At 33.8% G+C, this 23,082-nt stretch overlaps 1 protein-coding gene across 1 annotated transcript in view; it reads right to left on the bottom strand.

Annotated features, from left to right (window-relative positions):
- LOC129761623 (fasciclin-1-like) overlaps positions 1-23,082 on the bottom strand; it is a 308,799-nt gene that overhangs the window by 10,189 nt on the left and 275,528 nt on the right.

Below are 23,082 nucleotides of genomic sequence, written 5' to 3'. Positions count from 1 at the left end.
ACACCGTTCTTGTTTCGAGTTGACTTATATTTTTGGACTATTATTTAATAATTTATGACCTTAGTTTATACGCAAATAACCTTAGTTTGTAGCAATCCTACGTATACAAAAAAAAATTGTATACGATGGATTGCCATTCGACTTCAAAATCAATCTTATATACGTGTCAAACTTTTTTTTTGATTCTAACTGCATTTTTGTAATTTTTTCTGAATTTTCCAGATTTTTCTCAATTTCTTTGAAGCTTTCATATGATTTTTGATTGTTTCTGTTTTTTTCTGACATTCTTCTGTTTTTATCTGTGTTTTTTCAATGTTGATATTATTTTTTTCCTATTTTTTGTTGTTTTTTCTGATTTATTCTTCATTCTTCAGTTTTTCTGAAAGTGTTTACCTATTTTAAAATTTTTAATGAATTCTTGTTCTTTATATTTAAAGAAACGATATTTTTTTTTTTAAATTCCGTGGTTTTTCAGATATTCCCAATTTCTTGTGATATTTTTTAAATCTATTTTCAATTATTTTTTTTACCTTTTTTCGATTCTTTCTCTTTTTTTTGTTTTCTTATTTTTTAATAATTCATTTCAGCCTTTTTAATTTTTTTCTGATGGTCTCTAATGTTACAGATTTTTTGTAACCTGTTTGTGTTTTTTTCAATTTTAATGTGATTTATATTTTTTTTTCTCTGAACTATAAAATTAAGAACAAAGCAGAATCAGGAAAATTCATCAGACCTTTTTTCTGAACTTCATAGTTTCAAAAATTCATGTCTTTCGACCGTTCAATTTCGATTTTTTCATTAGGATTTTTCTATTTTAATTGTTTCAATTGTTGGAATTTTTTGATTTTTTTAATTTACCAATTCGAAGTTTTTTTTTCATTTTTTTGAATTCTTATGAATTCGATTTATCAATTTAACTTTTTTTCATTTTTAAATTTTTCGATTTTATTTCGATTGCAAGATTATTCGATTTTTCAATTTTTCCATTTTTTCATTCTTCTATATTCCTTAATTTTATATGTGATTTTTATGATTACTATTATGATTTTTCATTCGAATTTTCACGAATATTGATTTTTTTTATTTGTTCTTTTTTTAAATTTGTATTTGAATTTAAGTTTATGTAAAATTTTCGAATTTTTTCCAGTTCATCTCAATTTTTTTTTATTTGATGAATTCCAGGTTTTTAATTTTCAATTTGTCTGACTTGTTTCTTCATTTTCTTCAGTTTATTCAAATTTTTCTGAAATTTTCGGGGTTTCTCTGAATTTTTCTAAATATAACTTATTTTTTTCTGATTATTTTGTTTTTTTCCTTATGAATATAAATAAATAAATTAATTTAAAAAAACCTTTTTTTTTTGTTTATTTCTCTTTTTATATTAGATCGGGAAAAAAGTTATCCATTGTTTTCTCGGTAGCTGGCTTCAATGATCAATATATCGCGTAATATCGATCATACAATTTCAAGTTAAGGGTCGTTGTTAAGGTTACATTTCACATTAAAAATTATTTTGCTATTTTTTGTTCCATTCAGTTGTGAGTTACAAGGTTCGGTACATTTTACACTTTTTCCTTTATAAAGGCAGAAATGCGAGCCAGGCCGCTGGATTTATGAATGATGTTTATGGTGAAAATACTGCAAAAGTAAAATACGCTTGATTGGGATGTTTTAATGCATCCACCAATCTGGCACCATGCGATTGGCACCTTTTTCTTGCATTGTAAAATTTCCTGAGTGATAGCAAATCGGGATCAAGAGACGATTGTAAAAATCCAGCTAGAGTTTGTCGTCAATAAGGACCAAGATTTCAATGATAGAAACATTACGAAACTATCTCTAGAATGGCAACGAATTTGGCAACAAAACAATTCATATTTGAACCAAATCGGACAATCCGAAACATATTAAAAATAGATTTGAATTTCACCCAAAAATAATGGATAACTTTTTCCCCAACCTAATATTTTTCTGACTTGTTTTTTCCACAATTTATCTGAATTTTTCTGATTTTTTTATAAATTTTTCTGGACTTTTCTGATTTTTTCTGAATTTATCTGAATTTATCTGAATTTATTCGATTTTTGTTTTTGTTTTTTCTTTCCTTGAAAAAATAAAATAATTAAGCTAAAAATTTAGTGTATTTCAAGAATTTTTCTTCTGGGGGGTCTCCGTAGCCACATTGGTTGTGCGTTCGCTTAGTAAGCGATCGATCGTGAGTTCAAAACTCAGGACCCTCATTGACCATCTTTGTGTTGTTACAGAATAGATACGTCCACGCAACAATTATCAGCGATGGAGATCGATTCACGGTCGAAATAAGATCGATTCATCCATACAACTGCTCTGCTCTGCAAGACACATCGGGCTGCTGTTCTATAAATAACTCGACAATGATCAATCAACTGTTTCCGCTGTCCGGTGGTCCAACTGGATAATGGAAGAACAGAAAGAATACTCTTACGCCTAAATGGTTCCTGTGTGAATGTGGAGGCGATCTGGCGTAGTGGTAACATCCGTACCTCTCACGCTCAAAGTCACGAGTTGAATTCTCACTCCCGACATTCTTCCGAAAAATGGAAGTAAAAGTGACGAACCAGCCAAAAGTGTTGAAAGTCACTATAATACAGACAAAAAAAAAATACTGTGTGAATGTACCATATGTAATGGTATAGAAGGAATACTGGCGAATGGCAACTGTGTAATGTGCTAATTATAGATATGATAACCATGTGACATGTACATGATTAAAATTCGGCTCTGTTACAGCTAAAATACTAATGAGCCTTAAATAAATAAATGGGATAAAAAAAAAAGAATTTTTCTAAATCTTCAGTCATTTTTCCTTTTTTTTATTTCTTGAATATAAAAAAAAATTCTTATTTTTTTCTGAGTTTTTGTGAAATTTTGGTAATTTTTTTTTAATTGTTCTGAGTTTTTCTTTTTTATGCATTCTTCTGATTTTTTCCTGAACGTTTTAAAATTTTTCTGATTTTTCTTACTTTTTATAAATTATTCTAGATTTTTGTATTTTGTCTTTTTTTTCTTAACTTTTCTGTTTCTGTCTGCAGAATTTTTCGAATTACATCAGAGTTTTTGACGGTTGTGATTTTTTATGAGTTTTTCTGTTTTTTTTTGTTTTTTTCAATTTTTTCATTTTTTCTCTATTTCTTCGATTTTCCTAAAATTTTCTCGAATTTATCATTTTTTCTGGAATTTTCTAAAGTTTCTGAATTTTTCATTTACTTTTTTTTATTTTTTATTTTTTCATTTTTGAATTTTACTTAAATTTTATTCATTTTTCTAAGTTTCCTTGGTTTTCCATGATTATTTTATTATTTTTTATGGTTTTTCAGAATGTTTATGATTATTCTAATTTTTCCAATTTTTTTTCTAACTATAAATAGTTAGTATTCTAACTATAAATAGTTAGTATTAGTTAGTATTTCTTTTAACCGTTTTCCTTAATTTTATTTTATTTTTTTTATTAATTTTCCTTTATTACTCTAATTTTACTCAAATTTTCTGGATTTTCTTGAAGTTTTCTGAATTCTTGTTTTTTTTATTTTACATAATACATAATAATAAATCAGAAAACTCTGATTTATTTCATTGTTTTTTAAAATTTGCCTAGTTCTTTTCTGATGCTTTGTAACTGTTTCTAAATTCCACTGAACTTTCATTTAAATGTTTTTGAAATTTCCTCATAGAAATTTTGAGATTTATTTTTCCAGAATGTTTCTGATTTTTACAACTTTACCATTTTTCTTCTGTATTTTCCTGAATGTTTCACATATTAGAAAAAAAAGAAATTTAAAAATTAAAAAAAACGATACAATTCAGAAGATTCAGAGAAAAAATCAATCAAAGAATATAACAAATTAGAATAAAATCAGGGAAAAAATTGGAAAATCGTAAGAAAATATATTCTGAAAAAATCATTTAAAATAAAAAAAAAACAGAAAAAATCATTAAAATCGGAAAAAAATCAGAATAATTCAGAAAAAACGGGAAAATTCTGAGCAATCATATAAATGTATCAAAATTTATAAAATATCAGAAAAAAACAGAAAAGCTCATCTATATATATATATAAATGGAGTGATGTCTGTCTGTCTGTCTGATTCTTATAGACTCGGAAACTACTGAACCGATCGACATGAAAATTGGTATGTAGGGGTTTTTGGGGCCGGGGAAGGTTTTCGTGATATTTTGAGACCCCTCCGCCCTCTCTAAGGGGGGGCTGCCATACAAATGAAACACAAATTTCTGCATTACTCGGAAATTAACCAAGCAAACGAAACCAAAGTTGGCATGTGAAAGTTTTAGGGTGCAATAAATGTTTCTATGAAGGTTAGACAGTCCTTCCCCCACTCAAAGGGGGGGCTGCCATACAAATGAAACACAAATTTCTGCATTACTCGAGAATTAATCAAGCAAATGAAACCAAATTTGGCATGTGGAGGTTTTAGGATGCAATAAATGTTTCTATGGTGTTAAGATACTCCTTCCCCGTCTCTTAGAGGGGGCTGCCGTACAAATGAAACACAAATTTTTGCATTACCCGAGAATTAATCAAGCAAATTAAACCAAATTAGGCATATGGAAAGTTTAGGGTGCAATGAATGTTTCTATGGTGGTTAGATACCCCTCCCCCCTCTCTTAGGGGTGGCTGCCATACAAATAAAACACAAATTTCTGCATTACTCGAGAATTAATCAAGTAAATGGGCGGGACGAAGTTTGCCGGGTTAGCTAGTACAAAATAAAAAATCGGAAAAAGCAGAGAAGAAATAAAGAAATGCAGCTAAATTTGGAAAATTAAAAAAAAACTGAAGAAATCAAACAATTCTAATTTTGTTAAAATGAAAAATGAAATAAAATCTGAAAAATTCAAACAAATTCAGCAAAATTTAAAAAAATAAATAAATAAATCAGGTAAAACAGAAAAAACCGGATACTTCTTCCCTTCAACAATTGATACCTTTGTTTGTCTGCCGAGATTGATGAGTTGTTTGGAAAAAATAAACTTGTGAAATTCTTATTTGCCGGATACCGAACCCGGCAAATCCGCAAACATACTAATTCAGATTGCCGCATTCGGAATAAACTATCACCATAGAGAACCCGTCATCACCGGTAACACTCAATCCGCAAACGCACATTGTTGGCGACAAATTTATTCGGCCGCTTTCAATTTGGTTTCCTGTAAACGCGGATGATGATTTACATCGCGAGGGAAAGAAAAATAAAATGGTACCAATTTTCAATTGAATTAATATCGGTAATCCCTTCCGCGCTGCTATTGTTGCCTCCGATATTATTCATCAATTATGGGACTGCTCGTTCCGGTGTTTTCATTTTTGGTTTGTTCGGAGTCGGAATTTGGTATTAAAAACCATTGTCAGCGGTAATTGATTGTTTGTTTTTTCTTGTGCAGCTGAAAAAAGCCACTGCTGCTGCTACTGCTGATTCAGCCACTTGTTCAGTCGAATTAATTCTTTATTATTTTTTAATCAATTGTGCATTGTGTTTGGATTGGGAAAATGAATAATGATCCCTCACAACAGTTGAAAATGGCAATTATTTTCGGTAGAAAAATTAACTGTGAATGATTGATACCTTTTTTTCCTTGATTTCTCCAAGATTGTTTGGATTATTCGAAATTACAACTCGCAGTGACATAGTATCAGTACACGTGTTCATACTCCGGCACCTAAAAATGCTCTGAATAAGCTCGAATATAGAGGTCATTTTTTGTGATTCTCCATATTTATTCATTAATTTTTCGATTCAATTCGTCATTTCTTCTCTTCATTTTCTATTTGTTTTTGTTATTTTGTTCCTCGTTTCCATTTTTTTTGGATTCAGTCTGTAATTGATCTCTATTTGTCTGCACGATTTCTTTTTTACAAGCTAGTGCAAAGTATCTAAAAATTAGTCCTATTATTTTATGTTTTCATTAGTGTACTTACGCCAAGAAGCTGGGATTCGTGTTTATTTGTTGTGTATGTTGGTGTGTCATAATTGTATGGTAGTCATCCAGCGAATGAATGTGATTTGCGATGTGATGTGGAAATGTGTTTGATGAGTTGATCGTGATGATTATATTTTGGAAACAATAAATGCAAACAAAATTATGTGAAATGCATTTTAATGGTTGATTTGTACGGCATGCTACTCATGATATATTTCGTTCTACATAATATTCACTCGCTCTAAGAGAATCATGCAAATGGTGGGAGATTGGCAATTTGTGTTCGATGTGCAACACAAAACGTGCAAGTATTCGGAATAAAATAAAAATAACAATACATGGTTTCCGGTTCTCTTCTCCAAGTTCGATGAAAGTAGTTTGATTCAACAAATAAACAGACAACGCAAATAAACCGATATTTCAAAATAAATCAATTGGACACGATACCTAATCTATCATTAACACGAACCGATTCTGAGTTTCCCAAACGTGTAATCACATATATTTTTATATCGGATAGGCGAAGTCGGCAGACGCCAACGGTGAAACCTTTACCAGGATCAATTTTTCTCACGTTCCAAATTGGAAAACTTATGTATTCACGAGAAATTCTTCAAGTAGCGAACGACAGACGGCAGGCGGAAGTGAACGCAAATAATCAACAAATCATGAAGACGGCACCACGTCTTCGTCCCTCGTGGGCTCGGGACAGAATAACCGAATTATCGTCAACAGTGGCGAAATGTGGGCCCAAGTCCAATTGTCTGTGACGTGACGTGTCGAGCGGCAATTTTACCTCCTAGCGAGCGAGTTCGAGTTCAAGTTGATGGTGATTTTCACACCTTTCTTCACACACACACACTGGTTTCCAAACGGGAAGCGGAATTTACGAATCCAGGACGCGGCACACGACCCACCCGGAGAACGTGACTGCCGGAAGTAAATTCGAGCATAAGTGTTTTGTCGCAGCAGCTCGTAACTCCTACGCTGCCATGGCGCTGCTAGGAAAACGATGTGTGCCAATGGGCCAAGCAAAAAAAAAACTTACGGTAGAAGCAAAGCGAAACGATGTACCCTCGGAAGGGTACTTTCAGAGTGAAGGCAACATACACTTTTATATATATTGCCGAGAAAATGGAAGAGTGTCGAAACTTGTTAAAACAGCCATAATCTCGGTCGGGAGAAATTCCCTGCCTTCGAGCGGTGTGCGCTTGTAATACAAATTGAGGGGATGATGTTCTGCAATTTATCAGTCAAACGGGTTTTTATTGAATTCAGCGCTACGAGAATTATTTCGATGGTTTATATCGACTGAAGTGTTGATATATGTGTTCTCAATTTTCCCGAATAAATTTCAAATCCGCCGACACGGTACTTTGTACAAAATATCAAACAAATTTTCAACAAAATTTACACTGACGAAAATTATTTTGAAAGAAAAAATAGTAAAATCAAGGTCAAAAAATCTATAATAAACGAATGAAATAATCGAAAAATGTGTGGAGGCGATCTGGCGTAGGGGTAACATCCATACCTCTTACGCTAAAGATAACGAGTTCAATTCTTAGTCCCCACATTTTTCCAAAAAATGGAGGTAAAAGTGATGAACCTGCCAAAAGTATTGAAGGTCAATATAATACAAAAAAAATCGATAAATAATAGAAATCTATACATCCAAAAATAAGAAAATTTAAGAAATTAAAAAAAAAATAAAACTCCAATGATCACAAAATTTAAAAATTGCATAATTCAAAAAACCGAAAATCAAAACATCGAAAACTCATACAAAAATAGACCCCAAAGATAGAATAGAAAATTTTAATAATAAAAAAAATCAATAATGAAAAAACAAAAAAAAGAAAGAGAAATAGAGGTAATACATTCAAAATATAAGCTTAAACAATAGGAAAATACAAAAATAAAAACAAATCGAGAATTCATTAAAATCAATTTTCAATTAAGAGTAGGAGTCAAAAAATAACAAAAATAGAATACTCCCGAAAATGAATATCCAAAATCTAAAAAATTAAGAAAAATAAAAAAAAACAAAAATTGTAAAATCGAGATATCAAAAATTTGAAAAAATTGATTTAAAAAAAACTAAAATTTGAAAAAAAATCAAAATATAAAAAAATTGTTCTCAAATGGGGATCAACACTAGGGTAGGAGCCTGCCCGTTGGTCTCAAATGTTCCTATCTCACGCCTCCACGAAGATCATATGACGACATTTTTAGATCGGGCGTGAACTGGAAACACACACCTGGTCTTGGCTCCGAGAACGGGTGTCGAAAGTGGCTAAGTGAGGGGGTGCGAGCGAGTCAGAGCGCTATATCTCTCCCGGGGAAGGCCTCCCGGGTCATGGAGGCCTTGCCAACCCGCTGTCTCCCGGGCAAAGGAGATACACCCAGAAAATGGAGCTACGTTCACGAAGAATACTTAGAATGCGATCGCCCGAGGAGGGTCCCCGAACTGGAGCTGGTCCTGGAACGGGAGTAAGAGCGAGCGGCCAGCGGCTGGAGAGCGAGGTGCAAGAGCGGGCCACCAGCCGGGTTCAACCCGAAAAGCTACCGCCACACGGAAACAGCAGCCATCGACATCACCAACGAAACGCTGCGCCTACGAGGCGTGTTGCGACTGCCAGACGACAGTCGTCCACACTTGTGGGTACTACTAGGCGACGGATCATGTGGACACACGAAATGAACGAATTCGTGATCCGCGCCTATTACATCTGCACTGCTTTGGAGACGGACATAGCTGAGTGCTTCAACAAGGTGCTACGTGACCCACACAACCTTCCTGAATTCGCCACCCGTGGCGTCACCTTCCTCCTCCCGAAAGACAGCAACACATTGAACCCATCAAAGTACAGACCGATAACGTGCCTATCGAGTCTGTACAAAATACTGAGCAGCATAATTACCGCCAAAGTTTCTGCTCACTGCGAACAGCATCACATCATCGCAGAAGAGCAGAAAGGATGCAGGAAAAATACGCATGGCTGCAAAGACCAGGCCATCATCGACGCAGCCATAGTCGGCCAGGCGGTATATAACCAGCGGAACCTAAGTATGGCCTACATCGATTACAGGAAGGCTTATGACTCCATACCTCACTCGTTTCTCGTCCGGGTATTGGAGCTCTACAAAATTGATCCCTTCGTCGTTAGGTTCCTGCAGCATGCGATGAGGCAGTGGAGTACGTCTCTGCACCTCAGTGATGGGGAAAATGTGTTGCAGTCTAGAACGCTGCAGATAAAGAGGGGGATATTCCAAGGCGACTCTTTCAGCCCGCTTTGGTTTTGTCTGGCACTGAACCCCCTCAGTAGGACGCTCAATAGAAACGGTCATGGCTATAAAATAAGGTATGGCGACGGCGCCCACGAAGAAGTGACCCATACCTTCTACATGGATGATCTCAAGGTCTACGCTGATTCACGTCAGCGTCTAGGTGTAGCTATCCGGGTTGTCGAAGAAATAAGCAGGGACATCTGTATGGAGTTCGGCCTCGACAAGTGCCGCTGTGTCCATCTGCTGAAAGGGCAGCTTACCGAATCCGGAGGTTACGAGGTCTATGACGGCGAGTTCATAAGAGACATGGTTCGTGGCGAATCCTATAAATATCTTGGATTCCGACAGCTCACCGGGATTCGCCACTCCGACATCAAGACGGAGCTGCGAGACAAGTTCTTGAGTCGAGTGAACTGTGTCCTGAGGACTTTCCTCAACGCGGGGAACAAGGTACGCGCGATCAACACATTCGCGGTTCCCCTGCTGACCTTCAGTTTTGGTGTAGTCAAATGGAGCAAAACTGACCTAGAGGACCTTGAGAGGAGGATGAGGAAAGCATTTAAAGAGGCCGGAATGCACCATCCTCAATCGGCACTGGAGAGAGTTTCACTGCCACGCAAAGAAGGGGGACTTGGAATCGTCGACATTTCTGCACTGTGTGTTGCCCAGGTATGACAACTGCGCGAGTACTTCGCAGAACGCGCCGACCAAAACGCGCTATACCGGGCTGTCTGCGCCGCCGACAGAGGATACAGCGCTCTGCACTTGGCGCAAGCGGAGTACCAACTCAACTGCAATCTGCAGACAGTGGAGGAGAAGATTGCAGCTTGGGAGCAGAGGGCAGTGCATGGTGCCCACCCCCATCAACTGGATCGGCCACACGTCGACAAGGCCGCATCTAATCTGTGGCTAACGCGTGGTGAACTCTCTTCAGTAGTAGAAGCCGACATGATAGCCATCCAGGACAGGATAATGCCGACGAGAAACTGCAGGCGGTACGTCTGGCATCAAGACGTTGATGACATTTGCCGGATGTGCCATCAACCAGGTGAAAACATAGAGCACATTATGGGAGGCTGTCCCGTTTTGGCCAACGCAGCCTACACCGAGCGCCACAACAACGTGGCCCGTATTGTTCATCGACAACTGGCGCTCCAATGTGCTCTACTGGAAGACAACGTACCAAACTACCGGTACCTGCCTGCACCTGTCCTGGAAAATGACCGTTTCAAGCTGTACTGGGATCGCACTGTTCTGACCGACCTCTCGATCCACCACAACCGCCCAGATATAATGGTTTACGACAAGAGCGACCGCAAAGTCACCATCATCGATGTCGCTATTCCACTGAACCAGAATCTGGAGGAGACCCACGGTCGCAAAATCTGCAAGTACCGACCATTGGCCGTGGAGCTCAAGGAACTGTGGGGGCTAAGGGAGGTCCCAAGAATTGTTCCAGTCGTTCTCTCTGGAACTGGAATTATCCCGAAGACACTTCTGGAAGCGCTAAAGGTGTTGAACATCGAGAAGGAATTGGCCGGCATCCAAAAGTCGGTCATCCTTAGCACCTGCGCGATTGTCCGACAATTCCTCGGTCAGGACTAAAACAGCACGAGCATGCAGATACGTGCATTCCGCAGAGCCTAGTCCCCCTTTGGCATTCAGAAGCCCGGGGGCAGGAGAAAATTCTGGCTAGGTTCGCCTAGTTAAGAAGTGAGATAAGTCTGCCAAAAAAAAATTAGGAAACTTAAAAAGTCGCACAACTGATGAAAACAATAATGTGAATATCTAAAAATAATTCCAAATCCAAAAACCAGAAATTATGAATACGAAAAATTTAAAACTTCCAAAAATTAAAAAAATACACGAACCCAAAATTCTAAATTAAATTGAAGAATTCAATAATTGAAGAATCCATAAAAAAAATCAAAAACTCCATTTAAAAAAAAATTCTAATAAAAAGTTGAAATTAAAATAAAAAAAATCAATTTTGAAATCAAAAATTAACAAAGAGTACAATAAAAAAATATATCCCAAGAATCTGAAATTTGAATCCAAAATTCGTTAACGAAAAAAAACTAAAAAGTAAAAGATTTTGAAAAAAATGGAAAAATATGAAAATTAAAAGGTCGAATAACAAAAAATAATAAAATAATAAAACTTAAAAAAATTAAAAATTGAAAGATAATAAATCGGAAACTTCCACAATGAAGAAATTCAAACATTCATTTTTTTTTAAATCAGTTGATAACAATTCAAATATCTTATGAATAAATATAAAATGTGAATTATAAAAAAATTGAAAACTCAAAAATTGAAAAATAAGGAATGATAGAACAACAAAAAAATAGAGGTTATGAAAACAAATTCTACGTTTGAACAAGCGAAAAATATAAAAATGGAAATTAGTCGAGAAGAATTAAAATATTAAAAAAATATTTTAAAATTGAAATGTTATAAAAATAAAAAAAACAATTGATAAATAATTCAAAAAAGTAAGAATCTGAAAATGGCATTGAAAATTCGAAAAATTATAGAAAAAACAATAGAATTTCAGAAAAGTTTAATTTTAATCGAAATTTCAACTACAAGCACAATAAAAATGGAAAAACTACAAAAAATTAAAAGTCGAAAACGAAACGAAAAAACAAAAAAGTAAAAAATGCAGAAATAAAAAAAAAAATAGGAAAATTAAAAAGTCGAAAAAACTGATGAAAACAATAGTGAATGTGAATATCTAAAAATAAAAAAAAAATTTAATTCCAAATACAAAAACCATAAATTATAAATACCAAAAATTTAAAACTCCCAAAAATAAAAAAAATACACGAACCCAAAGTTCAAAATTAAATTATGAATTCAATAATTGAAGAATCGAAAAAAAAATTAAAACTCCATCTCAAAAAAAAAATTAAAGTTGAAACTAAAATAGAAAATTTAAATTTTGAAGTCAAAAATCGAGAACTAACGAAAAATCCAACAAAGAGTACAATAAAAAAAAAAAATATCCCAAGAATCGGAAATTTGCATCCAATATTCGTTAACGAAAAAAACTAAAAAGTAAAAGATGCTGAAAAAAAATTGAAAAATATGAAAATTAAAAGGTCGAATAATAAAAAAATAATAAAATAATAAAACTTAAAAAAAATTGAAAGATCAAAAATCGGAAACTTCACAATGAAGAAATTCAAAAATTCATATTTTTTAAAACATCAGTTGATAACAATTCAAATATCTCATGAATAAATATAAAATGTGAAATAGAAAAAAAAGGTTATAAAGATAAATTCTACGTTTGAACAATCGAAAAATATAAAAATGGAAATTAGTCGAGAAAAATCCGAAAAGCATAAAGTCGAACATCGAAATATTAAATTATCAAAAATTCCAATAATTGATAAATATAAGGATACAACAAGCCAATCGAACAATAAAAAATCTGAAGTACAAAATTCTCACAAAACCTCAATAATTTAGGGATTTACTATACAAAAAATTGAAAAAAGTATATAAAGATACAAATAGAAATATTGAATAACCTAAAATTAAAATATCTAAAACTCAAACAATCAAAACATACAATAATGAAAATTTCAAATAACCAAAAAAAAACTAAAATATCGAGAACTTCGGCAAACATTAACCCAAAAATTTAAAAATCCTACAATTCAAATATCCAAGAATCGCAAAATAGAAAAATTGTGAATTCAAAAAATAAAGAATATAAATATAAAAATACACAAAAGAACCTGGAAATTCGGAAATGTTAGAAACAAAAAAAGACAAAACATGAGTTTAATCTCAATGGAGTTTGAAAATCTAGAAAAAACATACATTTTAAAAATTGAGAGATTAAAAAATCCATAAATCCAACAGTTAAAAAAAGATCGACAATTTAGAAAAAATCCCAGAATTGAAAAATCCATCCCAATATCCATAAAAACCGAAAACTCACATATAGAAAAAACTAAAAATGTGTAATCACGTAAATGAAAAAATCCAAAAATACAGATAGGATCGAAAAATAGAGAAAACGAAAACAAAAAATATTAAAAAAACCAAAACAAACTTAAAAAATGAGATATTGTAAATTTAAATATTTAAAAATTCAGAAATCTAAATATAGGTCCAACTCGATTATATACAATTCTAGACTCGATTATATATAGTTTAAAAAAATATTTCTTTATATATTTCAAACATGACTCATTTCAAGAAAAAAAACTATATTTCTTTTATGGTGGAAGTGGAAAAATCTAATTTTGATTTTTCGATTTTATAATTGAATAGCCTAAAAACGAGCTTAATAAAAAATACAGAAATATTAAGAAATCAAAAACTCTAACAATTAAAATATAGAAAATATTTAAAATTGATGAACCAAAACCAGAAATCCAAATAAAAATCCATGAAAAATTTGAAACTCCATGAATCAAAAAACACTAAAAATTGAAAAATCCAAAAATCTATAAGTATCCAAAAATAGTAAAAAACCAAATAATAAATAAAAAAACAATAAAAATCAATTCTCAAGGTAAAAAATTAAAATCTAAATAAAAATTAGAAGATGAATCTTTCAAAGTTATTATTTATTACGCATTTCGAGTATATCTCCGGAAAATCTTTAATCCTCAAATCCAAAGAAATTAAAGTACTGAGTCATACAAAAAAAGGCAAAGGCGAACAGTAGTGCTTGAAGAATATATAAAAATGACAAGGCCAGTTTTATCAAAAACTGAGCTGCGCTAATGCCAAATTTATTTTTGGAGAATGTGAAGTGATGGTGTATAATTTACAAAAAATAATCTTCAAATTTGGAATGGTATGTGAATGGTTTTGCAATTGAATGATAAATTATGAACGTTAGAAAAAAAATGCAGTGTTTTCATATAGAACAATGTCACCAGTGAGTAATATTCTTTTCTATTTCTGCAAAAACCGCAATGCCAAGAAAATGACTCAAGATTGGTCTTACCTATTTGACATGGGACTTTCCTGGCGAGAGATTTTAACTACGAGTAACTTTATGATAGGCAGTGAATTATCTATAATTCTGAGCGACCCCAATTTTCCATAAAATTCACACAAAATTCACACATAAACGGTAACGAAAAGGATTACATTACAGAAAAAATGCTATCTACAAAAGCAACAACGAACACAAAAGCAGCATGTCAGACATTGAAAACCGGCAGTCATGCGGCGAATGACACAACTCTCCACCCATATTATATCGATGATCGCAAAAATAATCAAAGCCAAAAGCGTGCGGCGGCGGGAAGGGAATCCCAAACAATAACAAAACCATTAAAATTGTACGCTGGGGACCGATCAAATTTCGAATACAGTTTTTGACACACAGATACCATAACACAACACAAACAGAAACTGGGAAAGCTCGGAAGTAAACAATTGTCGGCGCTAGCGGGAAAGCGAGATTATGTTGCAAAACTCGGCAGTGTCTCATGTTCCGGCAGAGAAAGAAAAACAGCGCCAACAAAGAACGGGAAACAAAAACAAAACAACATTTTAATTAACTATTGGAGAACAACAACGGGCAAACAACATTGGCCTCATTCGAGAAGAAATAAGATAAAGCGAAGGCACAACAAAACGAACAAACGAACGAACGAAACGAAAGACTTGAGGACAACTTTTTTTCTTGTTTGTTCGCTCTCCCTCTTGTGCTCCCGCGCCGCTTCCGGGGGCGTATTTAGTGGTCACTCTTTTTCTCTCTCCCCCGGTAGTGGGTGGGATCGGTGAGTCCTTTTGCCACCGGTGGAAGCGAGGAGCGGGGAGTGATGAGATAGTTTTCCTTACCCTGAATGACTGTTTTTGTTTGTTCGAGAGTTTTAATTATTGTACGATAAGTTGTCAGACAGTGGGCAGACAATTTCGCAGTTGTCGATGTCGTGGCAGGACACGCGGTGGGTGTTTGTGTGGGTGAGTTTTTTTTTGTGGTGGTGGTGGTGATTATGGTGGTGGTGCATTTTGTGGTAGCGATTCCGATAACAGTAACAGAAAGGAAGAAAAAAGAGACAGAAAATAGTGAGCTGCGTTTATACTAATCATCATTGTTGCGGTCAGTGGTTTGTTATGTATAAATATAGTTTTAAAATAAAGAAAATACGATGGATTATTGATGTTATTTCCGATTGAGGGGGATGATCCGTTCGCAGCAGCGGTGAATGTGTGAAACTTGCATCCTCGGTGGAGATAATACCAGTTCAACGAGATTTTGCCTAACCAAACATTCATTCGCAGATTTTAAAAACTAGTTCACGCTGACTACCATCACCACAGGAATTACGTTTTTGTTGTTTTGAAGCTGTAGCTTCCATTCCACAAGAACTTTTAACCACAGAAATGGGAATGGAGCGGAATAGCTGGAATGAACAACGATTCGTCTGCGGAGCATTCAGTGATGGTTAACCGCCTAAACCACTTTGAATTCCCCCGTCGGCAACCGGAAACATAAAAAAGTTCCAGTTCCAACGGGCGGAATGTGTATTAAGAAATAATCTGCGATAGCAGAAAAAGGTTTCATTCAATTCCTGCAGCAAATCTTACCAAAGAGCATCGTTGGAGCGTTGGATTTTATTTTGCTTTTTCATTTATTGGAGTTTTTGTTCCGAATTTTTCTACCCAAACCCGACGTTTCAGCCATTCTGGTTAAAATAATGCTTTTCAAATAAAGTCCGCGCATAATTCTATAACATTTATCCGACAGACATTCAGCCGCACTCTTTTTACCCGAATGAAGCATTAACCCAGTAAATGTGTCAATGTGTCCTAATGCCATGCAAATTGAACTATTGTCTCGAAATATGCAGTCTCTTTATCAAAAGATATTTCTAACCTAATTTCTGATGAGTTTGATTTAAAATATCTAGGTATATTTGGTGCAACTAGAAAAATAAAGACGTTGTGACGAGCTGACAAGCTGGAACCAACGCTAGTGTTTCCCGCGACCATCTAAAATTGGTCCATAAAAGTATTCATCAACTCACTTAACTGTCTAACTTTTTCATTTTCTCACTTTTTCTCTCTCTCACTCTCTCACTCTCGCTCTCTCACTATCTCATTCTCTCACTCTCTCACTCTCTCACTCTATCACTCTCTCAAAATTCTCAAAATTCTGAAAATCATGAATCATGAAATTTGGAAATTCTCAGAACCACGAAAATACAAGAAATTCTAAAAATTCACAAAATAACAAAGTGCGAGAAATGGTGGAAATTTCGAAAATTTTGAAGATTTTGAAAAAGCTGAAAATTTTCAACATTCTAAAATTTTAAAAACCCAAAAAAAGTTCTCAAAATTTTAAAAACTGATAATTCTGAAAATAAATATTTAGAATTTTCATTTTATTTTGTAAAGTAAAAATTTTGAAATCTAAAAAATCAGGATAATCAGAAAAATACAGAAAAAAATCAGACAAAATCAAATTGAAAAAAAAATACAAATCAGAAAAAAAAATCCTTCAGAAAGTTAAAAACAAATCAACAACCGAAAGAGAGAAAAGAAGATCCGAATAAAACCGAAGAAAAAAATAAAAACATTTAAAATAAAAATATTTTACAAAATCAGAAAATCTGAAAATTATATACAGTAAAAATATAACAGAAAAAATATAAAATTTCATGTAAAGTCAGAAAAAAACTAATCTAAAAAAAGAGAGAAAATTCAGAAATGGATAAACCCAATTTTTCAGAATGTCGGAAAAAGTCGGAAAAATTCAGATGCATCCCGAAAAATGAAGAGGATTCAAATAAAATTAGGAAAATAAATTTAAAAAGCTGAAAAAGCAGGTTATAAAAAGACGGAAAATAGAAAATCCACAGAAACATTGAATTTATCGAAAAAAACAGTAACAATCAAAAAAATCTACAAAAAATAAAAAAGACAAGAAAAAATGAGTAAAATCCATTTTTAAAAAATTAGAAAAAATTATGAACAATAATAAAGAAAATGAAAAACTTAAAAAGAAAATAAATAAAAATGTAAAAAAAATCACTTGCTGTTTTGTTGGTTTTTTTTATTTTCAGATTTTTTTCTGTGTTATATTGTTTTTTATACTAAATTTATCTGAAATTTCCTGATGTTTATCTGTTTTTCTGCTTTTGTGTGATAAATATTTTTTTTTCTCAATTTTATCTGAATCTGCCTGATTTTTTTTGAATGTTTTTTATTGGTTTTTTCCTGATTTTTCGAAATGTTTCTAATTTTTTTTAAGATGGTTTAATGTGGTTTTATGTTTTTTTTTATTTTGAATATTTTTTTTTCTGATTTGTTTTTTCTCATTTTTTCTGAAACTTTATTTTTATCTGTTTTTCTGCTTTTGTGTAATGAATACATTTTTTGCCTAATTCTATCTGAATCTACCTGATTTTTTCGGAATGTTTTTCAAATTTTTCAAATTTTTTTCGTTTGTTTTTGAATTTTTTAAAAATAGAACATTTAGGGAAAATATGTGCTCCCGTGGCCGAGTGGTTAGCGTCATAACTAACATGCCGGGTGTTCGGGTTCGATTCCCGTTCTGGTCGGGGGAATTTTTCGTCAAAGAAATTTCCTCCGACTTGCACTGTGATCACGCGTATTCTAGAGCTTGCCACTCAGAATGCATTCAAGGCGTGTTATTTGGCATAGAAATCTCAACTAAGTACTAATAAAAATGACGCAAGTAATACTACGTTGAGACGGCGAAGTTCCTCTAGGAACGTTAGTGCCATTGAAGAAGAAGAAGAGAAGGGAAAATATAATGAATAATAACTAGAAAAATTCTACAAACAATCAGAAAGAGAAGAAAACTCATTCAAAAAATTCAGAAAAAAATCAACAAAATTAAAAAAAAAAGAAAAATCAGAACAATTTTAAGGAAATGAGGTAGCCTCAGATAAGATTAGACAAAAAAAATGTTTTTCATACAAATTCAGAGTGACACAAAAAATAAAAATAATCGAAAACAAAATCACAAACAAAACCAGAAAAGTTGGGGGAAAAAATAAAAAAAAACAAATTAGAACAAATCATTCAGTAAATCCTTAAAAATTCAGCAAATTTAGTTCTTATATGATAAGAAACATTCCGAAAAAATCAGGAAAATTCAGATAAAATGAGAAAAATTAACCTGATAAAAATTATAGATCATAAAAAATCAGAAAATTATAAAAAAAAGAAAACAGAAATATTCGAAAAACATAGAAGAAAAAACAAAATTCGAGATAAACAGAGTAATTCAAAGAACAATTGAAAAAAGGAAGAAAAATTATTCAGAAAATTCTGAAAAATATGAAGAAAATATAGAAAAACATAGAAAGAAATCAGAAAAATTAGAAAAATTCCAAAGAATCGCAAAGTTCAGTAAATTCAAAAAATCAGAATTTCTGAGTCTTCTGAATTCAACAATTCAATAAATTCAAAACATCAGAAAAAATTCGAAAAATCTAGAAAAACTCTAAAAAGAAGAATAAGAAATGCTGCTGTAAAAATCAGAGAAAATCAAAAGGTTGAGATAAATTCAGGTAAAAGTTGAAAAAAAAAACAGAAAACATTAAAAAAGATTATACAAAATCAGAAAAAAAAATACGAGGGCGGTCCGATAAGTACTTAGCCTCATCGCCCAATGGTGTCAGTATCGCAAAGAGATTACATATCGTGTAGTACATTCTCGTAAACGGCTACTGTCAAAATTTCAGCCGAATCGGACTCGTAGTTTTGTTTTGACCGTGTGTGGTGGAAGCGGGCGTGTCCGCGGATTTTAGAAAAATGAAAAAAATAGAAATTCCGGCGTCGCCATGACCAAATTGGTTCAATTGCACTATGAACTGTTGCCCAATCCACCGTATTCTCAAGATTTGGCCCCGTGCGACTTTTTTCTTGTTTCCAAACTTGAAAAAGTCACTCGCCGGACAGGAATTTGAGTCGAATGAGGTCATCGCCGCCACGGAGGCCTACTTTGCAGACCTCGAGAAAACGGATTTTTCAGATGGATTAAACAAGTTGGAGCATCACTGGGTCAAGTGTATCGAGCTTAAAGGAGATGTTGAGAGATAAATTGCAGCATTTCTATTTTTTTTTGGTTTTTTTTCAGGCTGAGTACTCATCGGACTGCCCTCGTAAAAGAAACAGAAACATAAAGACAATTTCAAAAAGAAAATCGTAAATAGAAAAATTAAAAAACAAGAAAGTAAAACAATTGTTTAGAATAATCTGGAAACCCCATCCAGGAAAATTAAAAAAAAAGCAAAACAAAAAAGGCAAAATCAGTGAGGAGGCAATCTGTCGCAGAGGTTAACATTCGTACCTCGCATGCTCAAGGTCACGAGTTCCATTCACACTCCGGACACCTTCGTTCGGAATGGAAGTGAAGTCGTGGCTCGAGTGACGAATCAGTCACAAAAACGGTTGAAAGTTCCTATAATATAGGGAAAAAAATCAGGAAAATTAAGAAAAAATAGGAATAATAAAAATAACATTGAAAAAACACATAAATGATCATAATAAATGTAATAAAATAAATTTTCGAAAAACATCTCGAAAAAAACAAAAACTTGAGATAAAACAAAAAATAAAAAAACAGAAAAAAGAAAAACAAAATATTCAGATAATTGAGAAAAAAAAATAAGAAAACGCATTTTGAAAGAAACTAAAAAAAAAGAAAATAGAATAAGAATACATCGAAAAAAATTAGAAAATTCAGAAAAAATCGGAGAGAATACTTAAAAACCAGAAGAATTTGGAAAGATTTAGAAAATAATTTAGAAAAAATTAGAAAAAAAATCAGACAGTTTAAGAAAATAATCAGAAAAGTTATTTCCACTCTCACTCAATGAATATTGTTAAATTTAATTTTTTGTATCGAAACGTCCGTGCACATAAGTGCTTACGAAATGTCAAATCAGTGAAAAAAATTTTAACTACAGACAACCCGCTGTTTGAGTGAAATACATCAAATCTCAAACATGATTCGTTTCGAAAAAATGTTGAACCGCTCCGGAAAATTAAGCCCACGCTACGGGAAGACAACTCTTAAAGTTTCTTTTCATTCCAAACGAGAAGAGCTCACACAAATCAGAATCAAATCATGAAACGCACCAATGCAATACCGAGCTAATCCGCCGCATTGTTCGTTATTAGATTTTTCCGGGTCGAGTTTTTGACAGGCGTTCGTTCTCTGCATTCGTGTTTCCCTCTTGCTAAGCATTTGCTGCCGTCGTCGACATTAATCCAGAGTTTGAAAGCGTTTCTTGTTCAGCACAAAGGGCCAAGAGATGCGTCCCGATGCAAAATTCCAATTTTCCCCCAATCAACTTCCGGCCTCAAAGCTAGCAGCTTCGGGTAGTTCCTCCGCATATCGTGTCAAATTTTCTGCTGGGAAAAGTGGTTTGTGAGAGAAAAAAAACTTCAAACCCCAGACTAAAGGTGTCTGTAAAATGCACAGTTTACCGTGATAAGTTTGGTTTGTCGTGGGTCGGAGAATGGCTAATAATCGTCTTCAAATTGCGTAACATGATGAAATCAATAAACCATCTGAAGGGGATCAAGGAGTGATTTTTTTTCCTGGCAAGTAAATGGAATTATTGCCTCCGATCGGTTTTCCTACATATTCTTTCCTATCATCCTCAAGCAATCTTTGCTCCTATTGACCACGTTTTACGACCGGAAGCGCATTTACACACACATAAGGCAGAATAACTACCGTACCAAAATGGGAAAACCGCTTCCGTAGGATCAAAGCGATAGGGTTCTCATCTGAACCGTAGCCATCCGTTCGAGGGAAGATTTCTGGGGAAGCTCGAAAATTGGTTCACCTAGCATACGCTAGGTGAACCAATACGCTCGTCGCGTTGCAAGACGCCATCTGGGATCATCTTTCGGTACCATGGTTGACAATCAACCAGGGAAGGAGATGAGTTTCTTTGAACCTGAACATCAATCCATAATTTTCGTTGATTTGAAATTATTCTCTATTCGTAATAGCTATATGAAAATTTGGATGTTCAAATTCATAAAAAAATTCCATTAATTTTCAAAAATTTAATAATTTTAAGGGTGTCAAATCTGAAAACATGTCCCATTGTTATCAAAACAGATTCAACGTTTAACGATTCTCTGTGAATTGATTTTAATTTTAAATTTTAATCTGCATTTCAATTGAATTGGATTTTCTCTTACATTTGTTTGATGTGTTACGCATTACAATTCCCCAATCCGTAAACGGATTGATTTTACGGAAATGGTTAGCACTCCCAGTATTTTTGTGCTCAGCCGTCCGCGCCGTCTATAAGGAGCATATAACTTTCTATATATCACCATCTTTCTATATATCACCATCAATAGCTTGCTGTACAAATCAATTGCGCGAATATCGCTCGCTTGAAATATAAATACAGCGCAGGAGAAGGAAAGAAGTAAATATTGCTTCGACTTTTCGCCGGGTTGAGTATTAAAAGAAAAATTCATTCGTAATTTCATTTTATCCTCGCTTCAGGCAGCAAGCAGCCAACAGACGCACAGTTGTTTTGCTGGCACGAAATCTGGGAGAGTCGATAGTGTGTTGTGCACAGTGCCACAGATTATCAAAATTTATTCACGAATGAAGGAATCAGATTTTTCCCAGTATCGGATGAATTCTCTTCTGTTGAAACTCAACACCATATCTGCCATAATGAGTATAACACTAGAGTCGAGACGCGTGAACTTTGTCTGGTATATTGATCGAAAACAGCATGAACGAATTTCGAAAAGCCTACATTCAGGCACTTTCATTACTGTCAATAAATTTAGGTGATTGATCTTCATCGCTTGCAGTGAATTTTTATTGAAAACGTGTCACCCATTGCACATATAAATGGTGGTGTATGTCATTTCCGAGCAATCGTAAGTAGATTTATAAAACGTAGCAAGAGTTGTTCTATACATTCCATTGTCGAAGTCGTCATAAACAAGAATTTTGTGTGATGAATTGCCATCCTTTACCATTAATCGATTGCACTCTCAATTTTTTCAGATTTTCACTAACACTTTTTTTCAGATTTTCACTAACACGCAATGATCTTCATTTTCGACCTTACGAATACCATGACGAAAAGGAAGATGCAAATGAAAAATGAACTTCATGGCAAGCTGATGTTGATGTTGATTCCACTGGGGTTCATTGATAGTGTTGTTTCATATTTATCGACTCTCGCTTGAGCAGTAGATTATCAATACAAGCAAGGCAAAAATTCGCCGAATTTGAATGTCGTGAACGTGAATATTTTCAGCACTGGTTGTAAATGAAAGATGTCACACCACAGTGTAATTTAATTTTTTTAAATTTTCGTTCTCAAATCCCGTCGTGTCGGTTTTCATACCATTAAGTGCAGAATATTAGTGTATGATTCATCACACGTACGCATTGTTGATTTTATCCGTTTCCAAAGGAAGGTGGTGGAACAAATATACAACCGCTCGTGGCGCAGTGTGTGTCAGTAGCGAAAAAGTTCGTCGGTATATTTAGTTTAGATTGGACGATTTCGATGATTTGCACACCAGTGAAATCCATTGCGACTCCCCAGTCCCTAAATAGTTTTAATAGACGAAGAGAGGGGTAATTTCCATTTTTCCACATATTTGCTTTGTGTTTTTACTGTGCTTCTCCTGAACAAAGCCGTCAATATTGAGCTTAAAACGTCGCGGCGAGGCACAATCTTAATAGACCAATACCAAACCAACCGTAGCTAGGCATTGTGCAGTATGTTACTACCGTGCGGATTGGTCGCGCCAAATCGAATGCCTTCTCAGAATACGCATAATGCATAGTGCAGAGCA

The sequence above is a fragment of the Toxorhynchites rutilus genome, chromosome 1 (assembly GCF_029784135.1).
Source record: "Toxorhynchites rutilus septentrionalis strain SRP chromosome 1, ASM2978413v1, whole genome shotgun sequence".
In the NCBI taxonomy this organism is placed as follows: Eukaryota; Metazoa; Arthropoda; class Insecta; order Diptera; family Culicidae; genus Toxorhynchites; species Toxorhynchites rutilus.
The sequence above is the reverse complement of the archived record's forward strand: the minus strand, read 5'-3'. Positions and strand labels throughout refer to the sequence as shown.